The 20961-nt window shown below is 42.8% G+C and overlaps 1 protein-coding gene and 1 long non-coding RNA gene across 3 annotated transcripts in view; one reads left to right on the top strand and one right to left on the bottom strand.

Annotated features, from left to right (window-relative positions):
• ASTN1 (astrotactin 1) overlaps positions 1-20961 on the bottom strand; it is a 237384-nt gene that overhangs the window by 174266 nt on the left and 42157 nt on the right. The window lies entirely within an intron of this gene.
• LOC307218399 lies at positions 2167-10560 on the top strand. Its single transcript, XR_013839956.1, has 3 exons — positions 2167-2292; positions 6314-6406; positions 10451-10560. It is a non-coding gene; the product is annotated as an uncharacterized lncRNA (long non-coding RNA).

Below are 20961 nucleotides of genomic sequence, written 5' to 3'. Positions count from 1 at the left end.
TTTGAAAGGTAATACAGTGGTACCTCGCAAGACGAATGCCTCGAAAGACGAAAAACTCGCAAAACGAAAGAGTTTTTCGTTTATTGAGTTGCTTCGCAAGACGGATTTCCCTATGGGCTTGCTTCGCAAGACGAAATCGTCTTTCAAGTTTGTTTCCTTTTTCTGAAAACCGTGCATTCACTTCGAGGAGCAACTCATAGCACGCGGTGTGGTAGCCTTTTTTGAGGTTTTTGAAGACTTTGGTGATTTTTGAAGCTTTTCCAAAGTCCGTGCTTCGCAAGACGAAAAAATCGCAAGACGAAAAAACTTGCGGAACAAATTAATTTCGTCTTGCGAGGCACCACTGTGCACGGGTTGCACTGTTTTGCTCTTGGGTCTACACAAGGGTTGTGGTACCTTTGGCCCAGATGTTGATGGACTCCAACTCCCAGCAACATCTGGAGGAGTGTGACAAGATTGGTGATAGGAGATTATTTTAGATCAGAGTGTTTTCAAGAAAGACAAAAATGACACAAATCTTCCTTGAAATAACCCTTTATTGATTAACAGGTAATAACTAATAAGAACTCATTCACTCCTCTCATTCACACCTACCAGATGGGCGGACTCACTAAAAAAGGTGATCTTTTCCAAGATTCGGTGGGCGGCCACCTCTGCAGCAAGATAGCAACGTTCTGTGCCAAGGACTTCCCAGCCTTTATATAGTTTCAGGTTCAATCCCCATATGGGACAGCTGCATTTTCTTTGTATTGCAGGGGGTTGTATTTGCAGGGGGTTGGACTAAATGATAGCTTTCGTCACATTATCTTCATGAATAATTATTAGTCTCAGCATATCCTTTAAGAACAGTTCATATCCTTTCAGAACAGTTCTTTGCCTCAGTTATGTCCTCCGACTCATTCAAACATCTGGCGCATCCTGTTTTGTCCACCCTGTTTTGCACATTCCAGTAGCTGGTTCACCAGTTCAACGGTCCCTTGAACTCTGAACATTGAAGCCAAAGGTTTCCTACCCAAATCTACACATATGATCCAGGCTTTTAAACAGCCCCCTTCCTGTTTACCTGCAACAGGCAAGAATCTCCTCTTATCAGAGGTTCAGCACCAGAATCACACCCAGGACCATTGGCTATGAACTAGCCAGTTGTGACCAACAAGGGTCATACTCCCATCTAAAGTGACTTGTGCCAACAATACCACCACCAACGGTTCCTTTCTTTCGGGAGTAAAAGCAAAAATGCTTGTAGGGACTCGAACCAGCGGTGACCAATGGAAGGCTACCTATTCTTCCTCCTGTTAGTTCTCTCTTTAATAACATTTGTTGTCATGTAGCTTGTGTTCCTCACACTTTTACTTCCTATGTTCCTCCTTCACCAGCCAGTCTTCCTTTCTCTGTCTTAGTGTTATGGTCCCTTTTGTTGAAGCTCCATAGTGGACACGTGTCAACTTGTGCTCAGAATGGTGTTGTTTGCTTGGAGTTAATAAAAGTTAACTTTCTATTAATAGTTTAACTGGCAGTCTTACTTGACTATTTCTGCACACCATTGCAATGTATACCAAACTCCAACAGTTAGGTGTTTGTCTGTCTGTTTAAGAAAAGGAGAATGAAAAAAGAATAGGAAAAGAGACAGGGAGAGACCACCAGATACAGAAGACAGATTTTAACCTTCAATTAAACAGTAAGAGGGGATAACTGGAACAGCAAAAATAAGAAACACTGGGCCCATCCCAAAGTGCTTCCAAAAAAACACAGGATGTGCAAAAACTCAACTATTGTATCCCAAAGAAAACATGAAGTTTTAGCAAATTTGCTTCTAACTTGCAGTCTCTGCCTGTGAAGACACCATTTCCCAAAAACTGATTTGATTTGAGGAGTTCATATTCCTTTGACATAGATTATTTTTTCTTTTCTTTTTTTTTCTAGGCATAGAATATGAATGCTTGTGTCATTTCAGTCCAGATACTCACTAGTGTAAGGTATTCATTGGCTGTTAACATTACATAAATGTCTTCCACCAACACTTTAGCCTTATGCTAAACTGCAGTCCTGCCGCTCTGGGCTTGTGTTGTGTGTGTTTTAAATACTCAAAGTGTCCTGTTATAGAAAGTTCCAAAGGTCGCAGTGAAACCTCGCTCACATCCTGTTAATATTAAGTGAAGCACTAAGTGCCTTTTGGGCATAGAATCAGAGCTCCATTGGGAGGAGTCACATAAGATTCCAGTTTTTCTGATCCTAAAGGCACAAACAGCCCTTTACAGGAAAAAAGAGAGAGATGAAGCAAAAGTGGGAAAGGTATGTTTTCTTTCCAAACTCCAGGATGCTCTGATAACGAGAAAAGTCGGGAAGCTGTTCTAGTTAGGATAATAACACAATCCACCCAAAGACAAGTTAAAACACTTTAAAGTCCATTAAATTCAGTGTGAAAAAACAAAGGTCATTATTATCTTTGGCAATGCAATTTAATATACTTCATGTTGGCTCGGGGGGCTCCATCTATTCTACCCTTTGAGGTGACCACAGCCTACTGAATTTACAGTACTGTGTCTTTTTAAGCCAGCTTTCCCCTCTTATGGAACAGGAGGTGTCTATGTTGGGCATGTCATCAGCAGTACATTACACCATGGGCACAGATTCCCCTGTAATCTTCAGGTAATAACTCTGTTGACCTAAAGGAGCTGGAACATAGGAACAACTAGATGAATATCTACCTGGACTGTACTACCTCAGATTATGGAAAGGTTTGAATCCTGCCCCCACATTACAAAGAAATACTATGCACATATGAAACTGGCATTTACAGAAGAGTTCCAGCCTAACCGCCTTCCTAGTGGCTTGCAGGGAATTTTTAATGGGGGAGGGCATCCAAGCTTGCAATCCTGAAGTGGTACAGCTCAACTAGGGCTCCGGGGCCCACATGGAGGACTCAGCTCTCACACATTGCAAATAATATTAGTCTGTGCATGTGCAATGGTCATCAACATTCTGCCCAAGCATTAAGGCTTCCCAAGTCTGAACAACAGGGGTGCATTAGCAGTCATTTTCTATTGGAGTTGTGGCTCCTCCACAACTTCCTACACATTGCTCTAGAACCCCAACTTAGTTCCACTGAGTGGAGGAAGCTGGTGATCTGAATTTCTGTATGCTTGAGCTTACTTCTGCAAGCTACTCAAGCCAAGACATCTGACAAAAAGGCAAAACAAAATCATACCCAGGGTCGTACCAAAACACAACCTTGGCAGGTATGAGAGGCTCAGCACATGCTTTAGAACCTTTTTGCAATGTGTTGGGGTTTCAAAACAAAATAAAAAAATTCCTTCCAGTAGCACCTTAAAGACCAACTAAGTTAGTTCTTGGTATGAGCTTTCGTGTGCATGCACACTTCTTCAGATACCTCGTGTATGCACACGAAAGCTCATACCAAGAACTAACTTAGTTGGTCTTTAAGGTGCTACTGGAAGGAATTTTTTTATTTTGTTTTGACTATGGCAGACCAACACGGCTACCTATCTGTAATTGGGGTTTCAAGGCAGCCATGCACAAGTTCCATGCTAGTTGAGTCTAGGTGGAAAGTTAGAAGGTAGAAAGTTTGGATGAATAAATAATTATTTTGGCTGTGTACTTTAACATTCCTCTCTCTCCATATATATATATATATATATATTTCTGTGTGCAATTGTTTTTGTCGCATTCTATTGTTTCTGTTTACCAAGACTGCTCTCCACCCTCAGCCCCCAGGGATAGAGAGGGCTATCTATCTAAGTAAAAAGAATAAAATAAAATATGTCAGCCCAGTGCTGAAAACAGCTGTGGGCTATATTGCTTCCTACGGGAACTCAGTGTTTTCTTTAGGATAATTATTCCAACTCAAGAGATATTACCTGCACAAGCACATATACTGAGAGGACAGATATATGTGAAAGTCTAAATCAATGTTCCCCAAGTGAAAGTTTGACTCCAGTTGGAAGAGCCCATATCCTTTCCTACTCCTGCTCTTCTGGCAAAAGCAAAGTTGCCCGTTACTATAAGTACGTTATAGTACTGGGATCCAAAGACAAATGCTGGCTCCCTTCAACAGTCCAATTACCTATCTGGAAACCCCCCAATACATAGAGTAAACCTATTTGGCTCACTGTTTCAGGATCCTTTCAATTTGCCCATGGTTCTGAACACGGTGGTTGTTCCCTCAGCACATGGCACAAGAATGGCAGCTATATTCCCAGAACCTGCAGGGAAATTGACAATACTGATATATTTCTCAAAAATGCTGGCTGCATTTTCCTTCTGTGTATTGGGAAGAATGTGGATTTACTGACTAAAGACACAAGAGGTGTCCAGTTATGCATCAGATTCAGAAGATGACTACCATGCCTTCTAATACATGAAAGATTCTGGGGAAATCCAACAGCTTTAAACACCTTCCAGTTTCAGAGAAGAGGTGGGTCAGTGGGCCTCAGCACCATACCAATGAATGTGGCAGCCAGATTTACCTTAGAACATGAGCTGATGCACTAACAGAGTTCTATTCCTATACACCTTTGGTTGATTTGATTGGTATCCTATTCTTTTTTAAAATGCGGGGGTTTTTGTGGGGGAGAGTGGTTATTGGATTGTTGTTGTTTTTATTTTGATTATGTATTTGGTGGTTTTGTATTTTGATTTTGTTCTGTGAACCACCCTGAGACCTCTGGGTATAGGGTGATATAAAGGTAAAGGACAGTTAAGTCCAGTCGCGAACGACTCTGGGGTTGTGGCGCTCATCTCACTTTACAGGCCGAGGGAGCCAGCGTTTGTCTGCTTCCGCAGACAGTTTTTCCGGGTCATGTGGCCAGCATGACTAAGCTGCTTCTGGTGAAGCCAGAGCAGCGCACGGAAACGCTGTTTACCTTCCCGCCTGAGAGGTACCCATTTATCTACTTGCACAGCGTGCTTTCGAACTGCTAGGTTGGCAGGAGCAGGGACCGAACAACAGGAGCTCACCCCATCGCAGGGATTCGAACCGCCGACCTTCTGATCGGCAAGTTCAAGCGGCACACTCTGGGTATAGGGTGGTATGTTGTTGTTGTTGTTGTTGTTGTTTTCTGCTTTGCAGGTGTTGGGTGTGATACTCACTACAAAACCGAAAGTTGTGTCCCTTTAGGCCAGTGATGGATAACATGTGGCTTTCCAGATGTTCCAGAACAGCAGCTCCCATCATCTGTAACCACTAGTCATGATGGCTGGAGCTGAGAGGAATAGAAGAACTAACACCCATCTTTGACATACCCTTTTAAAAATAATAATAAAAGAACTCTGTATCCAGGTTTTTAGATACCAAACTTAAAACTTTCCTATTCCCCCCATCATAAACCTGATTTCAAAGGAGTGTAACAGATATAACAATAGCAAGTAGCTTAGTGCCACACCTCGACTGGTGCCAATGGGAACTTTTTCACATGGTGAACAGCAGCCAAGTAGATAAGGGTGATCCAACAGGCACTGCGTTGAGTACACAGACTTTAAAAAAGCTTTCAGGATAGTTCCCCACCAAAGACCTGTGAGTCATTGGATAATTGGTTAAAAAAACAGTAAGTGGAGTGTATGAATAAATGGCATTTTCAGCATGGAGAGATTTGAGTTGTGGGTTTTCCCTAAGCAACAGTGCTGAGATCTGTGCTTTTTAACTGGTTCATAAATGACCTGGAGTTATGGGTGAGGACTCAGGTGTTTGTTGGTAACATAAAATTGTTCAGGGTGGCAAGAACAAAAAAATTGCAAGGAGTTCCAAAAGAATCTCTACAAACCATTTGAATGGGCATTAAATTGGCAAATATGATTCAGTGTTAAGCAAGTGTAAAGTAAAGCACATTGGGGCAAAAAACAAACCTAGCTAGTTTCACATAAACATAGTGTCTGAACTGGTGATGGCTGACCATGAATATGGCTCAATGAAAAAGTTGACCCAGTGTGCAGCAGCCATGAAAAAAGGGTCTGTTCCATGGTAGCCACCATTAGGAAAGGTTTCACATATAAAACTTCCAATATAATAATGTCATTGTACAAATCTACGGTGCGATCGCACTTGGAATACTGTGCAAAATTCTGGTTGTTGCACCTCAAAAAGTATAATGTAGAGCAAGAAAAGGTTCTGGAAAGGGCAACCAAAATTATTATATGGCTGAAACAACTCCACTATAAGGAAAGGTCACAACATTTGAAGCATTTTAGTTTAGAAAAAAGGTAAGGTAGTGGGAACATGACCGAGGTGTAAAAAACAAAGTATGGTGTTGAGAGAATGGATAGGGAAACATTTTTTTTCTCTCTCTCACAATATTAGAATCTGGAGTTATCCAATGAAGCCGAATGTTGGATCACGACAGACATTAAGATGTACTTCTTGCAGAGCATAAACAATGGAATTCAATAGCAGGTATTAAAACAAAAACCAGCTACTAAACAGCAAATTACATGATCAAATAGGTAGCCGTGTTGGTCTGCCATAGTCAAAACAAAATAAAAAAATTCCTTCCAGTAGCACCTTAAAGACCAACTAAGTTAGTTCTTGGTATGAGCTTTCGTGTGCATGCATGTGTATCTGAAGAAGTGTGCATGCACACGAAAGCTCATACCAAGAACTAACTCAGTTGGTCTTTAAGGTGCTACTGGAAGGATTTTTTTTATTTTACATGATCAAAGTCACACCTAATTTGAATCCAAGGATGTGTTTATCAATGGCTATCTATAATACCTTGGTTTAAGAACAGCTTAGTTTATGAACAACTTGGATTAAGAATGCTGCAAACCCGGAAGAAGGTGTTCTGGTTTGTGAACTTTGCCTTGGAAGCAGAACATGTTTCGCTTCCTGTTGAGTGTGTTCCATTTGTAAATTGAGTCCCCCGCTGCTATGGGAAAGCACACCTTGGTTTAAGAATGCTTTGGTTTAAAAACGGACTTCCGGAACGGATTAAGTTCATAAACCAAGGTACCACTGTATTCTGTGCAATACCGCTTTGTATGTTTTGTAGTCAGTTGCTGGATAAATCTGCTCCCTGCTCAGCAAGGCAATTTTGTTTTTTAAAAACTCCCCTCTGCAACAAGCATGGGTATAGCCAAGGGGGGCAGCTGCTCCCCCATCAAAATCAATACAGGCGGAAATGACTGGCAGAATCCGAGACCAGGGAGAAGAGATGGTGGAAGAAGATTGGAAGAAATTTAAAGATTATCTACAGAAATATTGTAAAATTAAGGAATGTTAGAAAGATGTTGGAATGAAGTTACATGGCTTTAGCAGAAATGCTATAAAGAATTAAGTACAATAGATTGTAAATGGATTGAAGGAAAAAATAATGTTAGAATTTGTTAAGTTAAATGATAGGACAGAAAATTGAGGAAGATGGAAAGGATTTGCTGAAACAATTAATCAAAGTGGAATACAAAAAAAGGAAGGTGTGAGGTCACTGAAACAAGTAAATGAAAGTTAACAACATTAAAAGTATTGGATGTGTTTTTTTTTAATTGTTTTTGTTTTACTTTTGTTATGTATATGTAGTATTTTTGTCTTTGTATTGTATTGTATGGTTTTGTTATGTTTAATTCTTTTTCTTTTCTTTCTGTAACTTTTAAAACTTTAATAAATATTATTTTTTAAAAAAATCAATACAAATATGAGGTTCTGCCCCCACCCAACAAAAGCCTGCCCCTCCCTAACAAAAATCCAGGCTATGCCCATGGCAACCAGCTCCCTCCAAGCTTGTCTTACAAAGTTCCATGGATGCTGTTGGAATAGATTGGGAATGCTTTTGGGAGGAGTTGCTAGAGACTAGTGCTTTTCTGGGTTCTCCCCGTCTCTCTACCACATACAGTGGATGCTCGGGTTGTGAACGTGATCCATGCGGGAAGCACGTTTGCAACCCACAGCGTCCACAACCCGCAGTACCACATCTGCGCACGCGTGGGTCACAATTCGGCACTTCTGCACACGTGCAAGTGCCGAAAGCCGGAAGTAACCCGTTTCGGCACTTCAGGGTTTGGTGCAGTGCACAGGCCGAAGCATCTGTAATCCGAGGTATGACTGGACTGACAAGCAGCCTTCTTATTCTCCCAGGTATAAAAGAGTAAAGGTAAAGGTAAAGGTACCCCTGCCCGTACGGGCCAGTCTTGACAGACTCTGGGGTTGTGCGCCCATCTCACTCAAGAGGCCAGGGGCCAGCGCTGTCCGAAGACACTTCCGGGTCACGTGGCTAGCGTGACATCGCTGCTCTGGCGAGCCAGAGCCGCACACGGAAACGCCGTTTACCTTCCCGCTGGTAAGCGGTCCCTATTTATCTACTTGCACCCGGAGGTGCTTTCGAACCGCTAGGTTGGCAGGCGCTGGGACCGAGCAGCGGGAGCGCACCCCGCCGCAGGGATTCAAACCACCGACCTTTCGATCGGCAAGTCCTAGGCGCTGAGGCTTTAACCCACAGCGCCACCTGCGTCCCACACTCTGTGAGGTGAGTGGGGCTGAGAGACTTCAGAGAAGTGTGACTAGCCCAAGGTCACCCAGCAGCTGCATGTGGAGGAGCAGGGAATCGAACCTGGTTCACCAGATTACGAGTTTACCACTCTTAACCACTACACCACACTGGCTCTCTGTATAAAAGAGTGGGGCAGCCTAAAGCAGAGCTCTGGCAATGCACAAAGTGCACTTAGTATTGCACAGTCGTTCTATCAATCTGCAAGAAGACAGAACAATAAGAATCTGGAGAGAGTGACAACTCAGCAGAAAAGACCTTGAGATTTACTCCTGTTTAGCTGACAGCATTTGTTAAACCAATTAATGTTGATCGCTCCTTTGGTTATGGTCTTCAGGTATTCTCAAATACTTTCCTTTTAGACAAAGAGAAAGATAGAGAGGGAACTTCTACTTATGAGAAAGAGGAAGTGGATAGAAAATAGGGGTGGCCCTGTGGAATTTCTTGGCTAAATTTCCCTTTTCCCTTCCATTAAGAGTCACAGGGGGCCTTCCACTCTCTCTGTGTAATAGATTTGCTGTCTAATCTTCTGTATCTGATTTTAACACCCTCCTTCTTAAGGTGAGTTAACCACACCTCATGAGGAGGGACATCCTGAAAAAGTTTTAGATAATGGAAATATTGATACAAGTGAGCCAGTGGTTTCAGCTGAACAAAGTTGCTTTTTTCATCTCCATAACTATTCAATCTCATACAAGGACATTCATGAGTTAAAAAGAAATGGTGTGTAAAGCAGTGGTGTTGCAGCATTTGCCAGCGCCCAGGGGTGCATGCATGCTGGGCAGAAGCAGGGGAAGGGTGCAGAGGGTGAACAGAACCCGCTGTACCAGTCCAGTCCTCGCCGACCCCCTGCTATGCCCCTGTGTGATCAGCATCTTGTTTCGGAGTCCACTGGGTCTGCTAAGCAGTCAAACACCAAACAGTCCAAAACCTGCAAGGTGGAAAGGTAATCTTAGGATGGGGCATTCCTCTACAAGTCTTATCTTTTTTGGAGACTCAGATGTTTTGACCTTGTCTACAAGGTTTCATGGGGTATGACACAGCAGGACGTCACTCCTCAAAATTCTTGGGACTCATTTACCTCTGCCTCCCTCTAAAATTGATTCGATTCAATTAACTCACCTTCCTTCATGCACAGGTTCTAAAAGGATCCTTTTGATGCTTAACATTCCTCAGCTTCCTTCCTCTACATTGAGATCTACAAACCAGTTAGCTGTACCTGGGGTTTTTCCTTTTGTGAAAGATCTTTCCTGAAGCTCCCTGCAGACTTGTAACAACTGTCTCGGGGAACTCCACTGGGATGCAGGGTGAATTCACATGAGCAAAAGTATACCCTGGGTTGGGCATGACACGACTGTGTCATTACCGTTGACACAAGCCCTTGAATGACAAGAGCAATTTTAAGCACACAACTGCAAATGATTGCTTCTTTTCAGACAGAAGACTGCATGATGGGGCAATCACAGAACCACAATGCTATGTGCACTGACCTCACCTTTCGCAAGGCCTATTTTTAGGCAAGTGAATCAGACCACAACTTCAAGGAGTGCATATGGGCAAGTCAAACAGAAACAAAGGCAAAGGAACAATTCACGACATCATGCAGGGGTATTGATGTGCATGAAACCAAAACGTTCTGTCTCACAGGGTTAGGACCACTGTGGATGGTAATCAATTTTTTTATTTTTTTATTTTAAAGTAGCCGAAAAAGTGAGAGAAAACTGCCTCCTTAGAATACCTACTCTCCCCTAGAGAGAAATGGGATTTCTGAAAATAAGAGACCATTTTAGTTGCCTGGATAAATCGATACACATTTTCTTGGCAGAGTTAGATTCCTGCTTCTCTCAACTGCTTTCTGGGTAGCAACTCAAGACACAGGTCAAGGAAATGAAACTGATGTACCTTTACATTTATTAGTGAGAACCATTCAATGCAAGTTTTCATTTTCTTCTCTCTCCCAGCAGAACAAAGAAAATTACCATCCTGCAAGAAATCATCAATAATTTATTCCTAATGTTATTAACCACTGAGAAGTGTTTGATTGGGACATATTATGTTGTTTGATTGCGCTGTTTATATTGTAACTTTAAAGTCAATTTTGAAAGATACCTATTATATCTGCATCTGCACTCAAAAAGCAAACACCATCTTTGAGTCAATGAGTTATTTCAATAATTTAAATAAGATTTCTATGGGCTCTGTTGCTTAATGACATCTGCTTTTGCTTTCACTAATTTAATTTCTTCATATGATAGCCTTTCCTCTGATTATGTGTTTTCTCCTAATATTACAATGCTTGTTATCTTTACCAAGACGTTAATCTAGGGTGAATGGACATTTACTCAAGAGCTGGTTGCTGGTTTAGTGGAGTAGCTAAGAGATTTAGCTAAGACTCTCAAAAGCTCTGACCTCTGCAGCAATTGCACTAGGTCCACACTCAGGGGCAAGCATAGATTTCCCCCTGCCCCCAGCCTGAATTATTTAAGAGAAAAACTATGGGGTTATTGTACTTGCCTCAGATTGGAAAAAATGAATTATGTGTCTCCAAGGTTCATATTGGAGATAAGGTTCATACTAGGGGATGCAGGTGACACTGTGGTCTAAACCACTGAGCCCCTTGGGCTTGCCGATCAGAAGGTCGGGGATTCGAATCCCCGCGATGGGGTGAGCTCCTGTTTCTCAGTCCCTGCTCCTGCCAACCTAGCAGTTCAAAAGCACATCAAAGTGCAAGTAGATAAATAGGTACCGCTCCGGCGGGAAGGTAAACGGCATTTCCATACACTGCTCTGGTTTCGCCAGAAGTGGCTTAGTCATGCTGGCCACATGACCCGGAAAAACTGTCTGTGGACAAACACCGGCTCCCTTGGCCTGTAAAGCAAGATGAGCACCACAACCCCACAGTCGTCTGCGACTGGACTTAATTGTCAGGGGTCCTTTACCTTACTTTTTTTTTTTTAAGGCTCATATTCTGAACCAGATTATTATAAATTTAAGTGACACCATACTGGTCTGGAGCAGATTAGTTTGTCTGTGACTAATGGGGTCTATGTGACCTTGTATGAGCAGCAAAAAGTCCTCCTTGATCTGGCACTGCTCCTTGAGAAGCCAGAGTTGTTGCCAGGGGTGTCTTTTTCCTTCTCTAGCCAATAATAATGTAGGTCAGACTTTGCCATACTGCGCTATGCTTCTGTACCTTCTAGACTTGATAGCTTCAATGCGCTTCACCTGGGGCTGCCCTTGGAGATGATTTAGAAGCTTCAGCTAGAAAAGAATACTCCTGCACGACTCCTAACAGGTACTGATCAGCAGACACGTATTCAGTCTGTTTTGCACCAGCTACACTGATTGCCAATTTGCTTCATAGCCCAAGTTAAGGTGTTGGTTTTAACCTTTCCTTGCATGGCCTGGGACACTCTTGCTTTAAGTACCCCTTCTCCCCTTATGAACCCACACACCAGTTGGGATGCTCAGCAAACCTTACTGTTCATGCCATCTGTGGAATAAGCTTGAGCAGGGAAGACCACAAACAGAACCTTCCAGCAACTGCCCTGAATTTCTGAAAACTTCATCCCAAAGAGATGAGAAAAACTCCTTCTCTGATGTTTCTTTGGGGAGGGTGTGTGGAAGGCCCATTTATTTTGCTAAATTCTGCTTTCAGGATTATCTTCTGTGGTTCTACGTTGCTGTTATGCCACTACATTTTTTGTTCTAAATTGTACCATTCTTACTGTGGATTTTTAAAAAATAATGAATACAGTAGCACCGCAAAGTACTCCAGGAAGTAGTGTCCCAGTTTGCAAACTTTACCTCGGTCTAAGAATGGAAACTAAATGGTAGAAGGGCACCGGTGGCAGGAGGCCTCATTAGGGAAAGCGCTCCTTGGTTTAAGAATGGTTTTGGTTTAAGAACGGACTTCCAGAACAGATTAAGTTTGTAAACTGAGGTACCACTGTACTTGTTCTTGAGATGGGCAGTCTAGACCATGCAGAGAATCAGCAGTTGGCATAAGGCTGTTTCACCCTCCCAAACCTCTCTCCTTCTTTGTTTTACACAGCTCCCAACCAGGTCAAAGGAGATTTGTGCAAGGTAACTTTCCACTGGGTTGTACCCCAGATTTTAAACATTGTCTTTCTGTACTCAGAGCACAAACTCAAATTTTACAGCAAAATGATCCAAGTATTCATTTTCATTTAGTTCATTTAGTTCCAAACCCGATGACCATGAAGTCTGGACACCACAAGTCTGCAGTAGGGGTGTGTGTGTGGCTTACTCAGGTTTTGTGCTGGGAATTAATGATGCTTCGAAAGGGATTGACAGAAAATATGCTAGTGGTACAAATAACAGCTGCTAAAAAAAACTCTCCACACTCCCTTCCCTCTCCTATGCACCTGGCTGGGATTGTTGTTGTTTTCCAAGGTGAGCAAGGAGCAATCCAGAGGCCTCCAGAGTCTTCTGGACACACCTGTGCTACTTTTGTACAACTGTTGTACACAGAGAAAACTTGGGAGCAACATGCTGAAAGACACAGGAAATTACTAAACAAGGTGACCATAAAAATATTTTTTTGGTAAAACATCACAATGGCTGAATCAACAGGCAAGCACCAAGATACATATGAGCATAGCTGTCAACCGTCCCTTATTTGGCGGAAACTCCTTTATCCCAGCGCCGTTTCCCGCTGCTGTCCCTTACTGATGATGTCCCTTAAATTTCCCGGGTTCCAAAGGAAGCAGCTCCTCTCCCTCCCTCCCTCCCTGCCGGCCAGGGAGGAGGGAGGCTCCAACTGTGTTGCTGGCTGCGTTGCTCACCCAATAAGGAGTCTAAGAACGATTGGGGGGTGGAGCTTGCATGCCTTATGCCGATCAAATCGGCCGTGTTGCCTGGGGACTCGCCTTTGCTCAGCGCTTCCCAGCGGAGAGGTGACAGTGGTTTTCCTTGCTGTGTCCCCTTTGCCGGGTTGCTGCACCGTGGGAACCACCACTTGAGGCTTTGTTAGGCTGCTGGCTGGGCTTTCTGCCTTTGGCTCGGAGGGGCTCAGAATTTGAACATACCTGTGCTCAGAATCGGATGGATACATCATCAACGGCCCACTCACCCTTGCTGGGGAAAAGGTCTGTCTGGAGCGGGGGCACATGGTGGGGGAAAAGGAAAGGAGCTGGTTGAGTACAATGGCGGGTGGCGATCTCGTGGGGGGGGGGCTTTTGGATTTGTTTTGGAGGGTCCTTCGATTGACTGTTATGGGGGAAAAGAAAGGTACTGGTTGTCTAAAATCCCTTATTTTGGCTGCTGATCCCTTATTTTCGAGGCTGCTGGTCCCTTATTTTCAAATCTGTAAGTTGACAGCTATGCATATGAGTATGTTCCCTTTCTCTTTTGCATGCCCATGTGCATATCTTTGCTTGAGTCAATGCTCCTTAGGTTATATTTTTGCCTTGCAATGACTGATCACGTTCCCCAAGCCCTTACTACTACTTGTGTTGGGTTGCCCATCCATCACCCATCTGATTTATTTCCTACTTGTGTAATTCCAGGCAGGCAGTGATCACAGTATGATAGTGAAATTTACCTGTGCCCTGTTGTCACTAAGGGCACAAAGTCCCACTAGGGAGAGCGGCATTTCTTATACTGGCCGTACAAACCGTCGTAGCTAATCAAGGATCATTGCTGAAAGAAGTGGGCTCCTGTCTGTTCTGATTCACAAATTTTGGTTCAGCGGCACCATGTTTCCTCACCAAGCTGTATATCCACTATATTGTATTGTAACATACCCAGGTTATGAAACAGAATGTTCAAGGTTCAGCTCTTGCTTCTAAACTCAGCTGGGCACCTTAGACCTTTCTCTTAGCTTCTTTTCTTGTTTCCCCCAGGCTCAATTTGCAACAGGGGGTAATAAATAATAATAGTGTCCTACTTTGCAAGATCAGATCAGGAAGAGGAAGTCTTGAATTCATCATATTAAGAACTGAGCCCTGTAATCTTAGGCTGATCTGCTTCCATATTGGACTCAAATGTATAGAAAAGGGGTATCACTTGGAACTGTATAGTTTAAATGTGCTTGTAGGGGGGTTGTGGGTTTGTTTTGTTTTCGTTCCTGTTTTTGTGTATTTTGTGATTTTATTTTGTATTTGTATGTTGTGAACCGCCCTGGGATCTTCAGATGAAGGGTGATATACCAATTTAATAAATAAATAAAATAATAATAACCGGGGCAGTTTACCTACAATGCTGTGTAAGTTGTTGTTTGGAAAGAAGAAGAAGAAGAAGAAGAAGAAGAAGAAGAAGAAGAAGAAGCTCTGAGTTATGAAGAACAAACAAGTCTGCTCAAGTGCAGTGGACTTGAGTGAACATCACTTAGATGTATTTTGTGTGTGTGTGTGTTTCTGGTGGCTTCCAAATATTTAGTTCAGGAAAGAGGGGAAGGAAAACTACTTTGCAAAGGAGGAATGCCACTACCAGCTTATAATGATGGAGAATAATGAGTCAGATCCCTGAAAGCTTCCTTCACCCTCCTGCTTCCTTTGTTTGCTACCACTTCCCTCTGACATGACAGAGGCATCTGCCTCTCCAGTTTGCTCCTCATTCCCACTCTTATCAAAATGAAGGGTGACACTCATCAGCCACAAAGTGAAACTGACTTGTGTCACTGCGATGAGTCTCCCCAGCAGATGGCGAGTGTAAAATCACAGCCTTCAGATGCTTTAGCTGTCAGTTGTCAACACACAAAAGGGCCAAATGCAAAGGTCCTGTGAGAGCAAGGTGATGGCACCTGGGACTTGGTATATGAGCACAAATTCATATTATTTTGCTGTGGATTAAAATAATGTGGCCTAAGAACCACCATTGCTTGAGTTCTATATAAGGATTTGCATTTCTGGTCAGTGCCACTTAGCATGTGAAAGGGACACCCACCATTCTGCACCTTTCCATTTCCACAATGTTAATGTATGCTTTAATATATATTTCAGCCTTCACCCTCTCCAGATGTTCTGGACTACAACTCCTATCAGTACCAGGTAGGAGAACAGTGCACACTTTGTTTCGAAAACCTTGAGTTTTCAGAAGTAAATATGATATTGATAAATATGACAACAAATATGAAGAAGCAGGAACCTGAAAGTGACAGTTGAGAAACAGAATGATTAAATTTCACGTAGCATCCATTGAGTCTTGGTTCACTACCCTGTTTCTCAGCTCTTTTTATGGAAATGAGTATTTTATGCCTGCTTGACAGAGGAAGACTGGAGCAGGCACAACAATTTTCAGAATAGGTAATAATCTGTTTTACTCTAATGATGATGGTTACTTCTGTTTTTATTGTGTGTATTTTTGCTTGTTCCTCATAAACTGGCACAGCCAAAGAGATGCTAAGTTTTTTGTAAGTTCAGCATCTTGTAGCTCCATTTGTAACAAAAAAAATTAAAAGTAAATTCTATTTGTAATTATTGCCTGAGTATTCTCAATATAGGGACGCGGCTGGCACTGTGGGTTAAACCACAGAGCCTAGGACTTGCCGATCAGAAGGTCAGTGGTTCGAATCGCTGCGACGGGGTGAGCTCCTGTTGCTCGATCCCTGCTCCTGCCCACCTAGCAGTTCGAAAGCACATCAAAGTGCAAGTAGATAAACAGGTACCGCGCTGGCAGGAAGGTAAATGGCGTTTCCGTGCGCTGCTCTGGTTTGCCAGAAGCGGCTTAGTCATGCTGGGCACATGACCCGGACGCTGTACGCCGGCTCTCTCAGCCAATAAAACAAGATGAGCGCTGCAACCCCAGAGTTGGCCACTGCTGGACCTAATGGTCAGGGGTCCCTTTACCTTTACCTTTATTCTCAATATACCAAACATGACAATTTTATGGCAAACTCAGTTATACCTAATATATCTTATGCTCCTAAAGTAACAAACCGATTTTCAATCTATAAAGGGTGCTTTAAAAAAACCCCAGGGCAATGTGTATTTTTCAATTTCCTTTCAAATTTCCATCAAAATAAATGGGGGATGCCACACACCCCATGGATAAGAAGTTTCCAGAAATTTTACACCTCTGGGATTCAGATCAGCAGCTTCCAAAGCCTTAAGCTCAGCTCTGACTGTTTCTAGAAGCCCACAATGTCATTTAGTAGATTGAAGAAAGGGGTAGCAAGGGCAGATCTGGCAGCCACAGACTTCACAGAGGCCTCTTGGCTCTGTTGCACTTTTAAGAACATTGTGGGAGCACTTCAGCAGAACCTAGAGGCCCCACTGACTCACTATGGACCTGATTGAGAGAATGGATTCATTCTGGATAGCCAGAAGATTAAGGCATTTTAATCAGACCCGTTCCAAATCAGATGCAGGGGTTGGAGGCCAGGGTGACACAGCTTGGAGGGGTACTGTTCCTCAGCTGGGCATCCATCACCGCTGCTGGGCATCCATCACCGTTGCTGAGCACCGGGAAGAGCCTAGGTTGCTGCCACAGCCGCAGGAGGATGAGAGGAGCAACTATAGCTCAGGCCAGCCCCCCTGGGTGTCACTAGCTCTCCAGCCACCTCTGTGTTTGGGTGAGCCACCTGGGGAAGGAGCTTGAGAGGAGGGGAGATACACATACAGCCTGGAGAATGGGGAGGGGGCTGCAACTTATGATGAGGGATACTTTGAAGGCAGGTGTGAGGCCTCTTTGGAGGGTGGCATGCTTTGAAAGGGAATAAGAGGGGGCACCTGATTGAAGTTCACAATCAGGGAAGGGTGGTGGCAGTACAGGCTTTTGTCCCCATAGCAAAATTTGTGTACAATGGCTTTTATTTCTTCTCTCTTCTGCACAGTCGGTGCGGCAATAGTCATGGCACCAATTTAGTCCTGCCATCAATTTAGCCCAAAGGCGAGTGCTTTAAACCAAGCCGATTTAATACAACCAAGCACTGTCCACTCATGTCCACTGGTCATTTATGTTTGCCTCATAAGCATGCATCCATCCATCCATTAATCTACTGAAACAGATTTACTTAAATCTACCTTCTATAGAAGTCACAATACTGATGGCCGCATTGGATTGGTTACGTAATGTCATGATAGCACTCTTTCCCTATTTATGAGGAAAGTGCTACAGAAAGCAGCAAGTTCAAGAAACAGAAGCTCTTTTTGTGGGGGGTATTTTGTTGCTTCTCAAAAGCACTACAGGATTTTCTTCCCCCAAAATGAACAAAAGTGAATGTTCAGAAGCGTCCCAATTCCAGCTTCTTAGAAACATAAAGGACTGTCAGAACATAAATTCCAAGGGACAGATGGGATTGCGTACTGTTGAAAGGTTCAGTTTTAGGTTTGGAAGAGAAAGCGTTAAGTATCATGAACACAGTGTTGGTCAACTGTTAGATTATGTGTGTGAATACTCAATGTCTTCAAGACAGCAGTATGAATGACAAGTGCAGAAGGGCTCAAATCACTACTGCATCTGACTAGTGAAAATGGGGGCATACGTGTGAGAATGTGCTGTGACTGGGCAGAGAGAAGGAATATTTGTGTGCCGGTAGACAGAGCCCATCTTTTTTAACCTCCATGAGCACCTAGTATTTAGGGGCACTTCATAATAGTAAATACAATACAAAATTATAATAATTAACTTTTATCATAATAACAAACCTTTGACACAGTTTGCCTTCTGTTGAGTTTTATTTGATTATATTATTACCACCCATTATGTTGTATCCTAGCTTTAACTTTTTACTGTTTTAATTCCTTGCTGTAAATGTGTATTCTGTTGTGGCCAATAGCCAAATAAATTTAAATCTCTCTCTATTAGTCTGAAATAATAATCACACACAAAGACTCATACCTGAATTTAAAACAGCGTATTGCTAACCCCTAATGAAAATTAGCCCTTCAAAATGTTGAAGAAAAGCGTGAGTCCACTCTTAAGTTCCATGATTGTGGACTCATTGTGCAACCTGGAATGATACCCCAGAATGCCAACCTATCCTAAAATCTCCTACACACAACAGTGACTTGTTTTAATTAATGCTAACAGTGTCAACAATCCCTGATTGTTTTTCCCCCTTTTCTCTTCTGCACAGTTGGTGCAGCAATAGTCATACCATCAATTTAGTCCAAAGATGAATGCTTTAAATTGATTTAACCAAGCCAATTTAATACAACCTCCCTGGAGAGTTGTGCTAAACTGATATTTCAGAAGCAGAATTCCAAGCAGCTCGCTCACCCTTCCTCCCTTCCTTCTTACCTTCCTTCCCTGAACTAGGTTCAAGAGTGCATGGAGACCTGATCTTCAAAGCTACAAGACTCACCCTTTAACCCCAGATTTGATTAAGAGAGATGTGGTCACTCAGTGGTGAACGAGAAACACGCTCGAATATGCTTGAAGAAATTTTTGTTTTCTTATTCCTTCATATGTTTCAAGACGAAGTTCTGCCGCTGAAAAACAGGTTCCAGGGCAGAACCTTGATGAGAAATAGCTCAAATAAAGTCCTTTTCCAATCTATAGGATCAGGGTTCCTCTCACGCTCTGGGGATAAATAACTTCAGTGTAGAATATTTGGTTAGCTTGGGTTCTTCATAACCAAACTTATGTGAATCCTTCCCACTAATCTGTAGGATTTGTGTTGGGTTCTTACTTGGATCCACCACAAAGCTCATCACCACAACAAAGGACTTCCTGTACTTATTTATCACAGGTGTATCCTACCCTTCTGCCAAGGAGCTTAAGGGGTTATCACATTTATCCCACAATAGTGCTGTATCAGAGTTAGTGCTTTGTCCACGGCACTATTTCTCAAACAATGGACCAGGGACCTCCGTCCACTTTCAGGTGAGCCTGCTGCTTCCTCAGTTGGGGGTCCTACCACCTGGCTGTTCCCATATGATTTTAGTTAGAATGGAACCAACAACCTGGTGCTTGCAGTTTGGGAGTTGGTTAGAAAGTGAGGCTGCAGCACCCCAAGTTGGAGTGAAGAAAAGAGAAGAGGGGAGAGAAAAGAGACCATGGATGAATAGAGTGACTGTGATAAAAGATGGAGAAATAATGGGGGAAAGGAGGGTGCACTGACTGGCATAAAAAGGAGAGATGCTCAGAGCTGTTGCTGCATCTTCTTGTCCCTTCACTTCACACACCAACACCAACATTCACCGTTCCTGTGGATGAATGGAAAGAATGTGGAACTGAGTAAAGATGATCAGGAGACAAGAGGATTTTCTCTTATCTTTTCTGAGGGGAAAGGGTCAGGGGAGAAAACTTGAGAGGTGAAAGATTGCAATATTTAATGGGGATACGAGAGGGAATCTGTTATAGGAGGAAGAATTAAATGTAAAAGAAGCAGGGAGGAAGGATGAAAGAAACTGCCAATTGCAGGGGGAACTACGATACAAGTTACACAAGTAACAAGAAGGGGAAATATCTGTGGCTGGCATGTAATATGCAGAATACTCCTTGAGTCTTGTCTACTAAACATGTGTTGGAGAATCTAGACAATCCATGAAAATGAAGCAGTTTTGCTGCTTAGAAAGGTATTCGGAGTATAAAGCCAGGGTAACGGAAGATACACAGGAAATTCTTATTGAAGAAACTGTTTGTTTTGTAGCTGCTGTTACAAGTTTGGCACAAACAGGTACCTAACCCAACAGATGGCAGTTCACACGACAATTGGAACAAGTAGCCTCCTCATCTTTTTATCCACAAGAGCATCTATAAAAATGTGCTGTGCATAAATGCAAGGAGAAATCTGTGTCTGATCTTTCACATTTTGCTGGCAGCTGCAAAGAGAAACGAGGATTCTTTTTTTGGGGGGGTGCTGGTTTCTTCACACATACACTCTTTCCAGATAATAAAAAATATTGGATACTCTAACTATTGGATACCCTCTCTTTTTTGTAGGTCACCAATATCATCTCCAAGGCCCCGCTGACATAGCCGAAGCAGAATAGGAACTGGGTTGCTACGGTAACGGACTAGTGAAGAAAAAAATCTCAGTTTACACATGGACTTTCTAACAGAGTCAGTCAGGAATAAACCATGGCTTTGTTTTGTAAAGGAAGAATTGAGTGGTGGGTGAGAATCACCAGGAAGAAATTAGCTAACCTGGGATGAGGAAATAAAATTATCGAAGCCTCCCCAATAAGTCAGAGTGCCTGGAATCATAGCTGTCAACTTTTCTCTTTTTTTTAAGGGAAATTCCCTTATTCCGAATAGGAGTCCTCACAAGAAAAGAGAAAAGTTAACAGCTATGGCTGAAATGCTGCAGTAGGGAGTTGCCCTTATTGGTGCAATGCAATAGGGTTGCCAGGTCTCAGGTTTCCACCTGGAATTCTCCAGGCTTTAATCGCCTTCTCAGAGTCTCCAGGGGAAAAATTAAAATCCAAGGTGAGGGGAGACAGAGCCAAAGGACAGGGGTAGGTGGGTGTTTGCCTTGAGAGCTTTTACAAGCCCAGAAATTCTATCTGGCCTTGGTCACCAGCCAATACTAATAATGATATTAGAACATTACACGAATTTT

The sequence above is a fragment of the Podarcis cretensis genome, assembly GCF_951804945.1.
Source record: "Podarcis cretensis genome assembly, chromosome: 6".
Taxonomy (NCBI): domain Eukaryota; kingdom Metazoa; phylum Chordata; class Lepidosauria; order Squamata; family Lacertidae; genus Podarcis; species Podarcis cretensis.
Note: the sequence above shows the minus strand (reverse complement) of the source record. Positions and strands in the feature narration are given on the sequence as shown.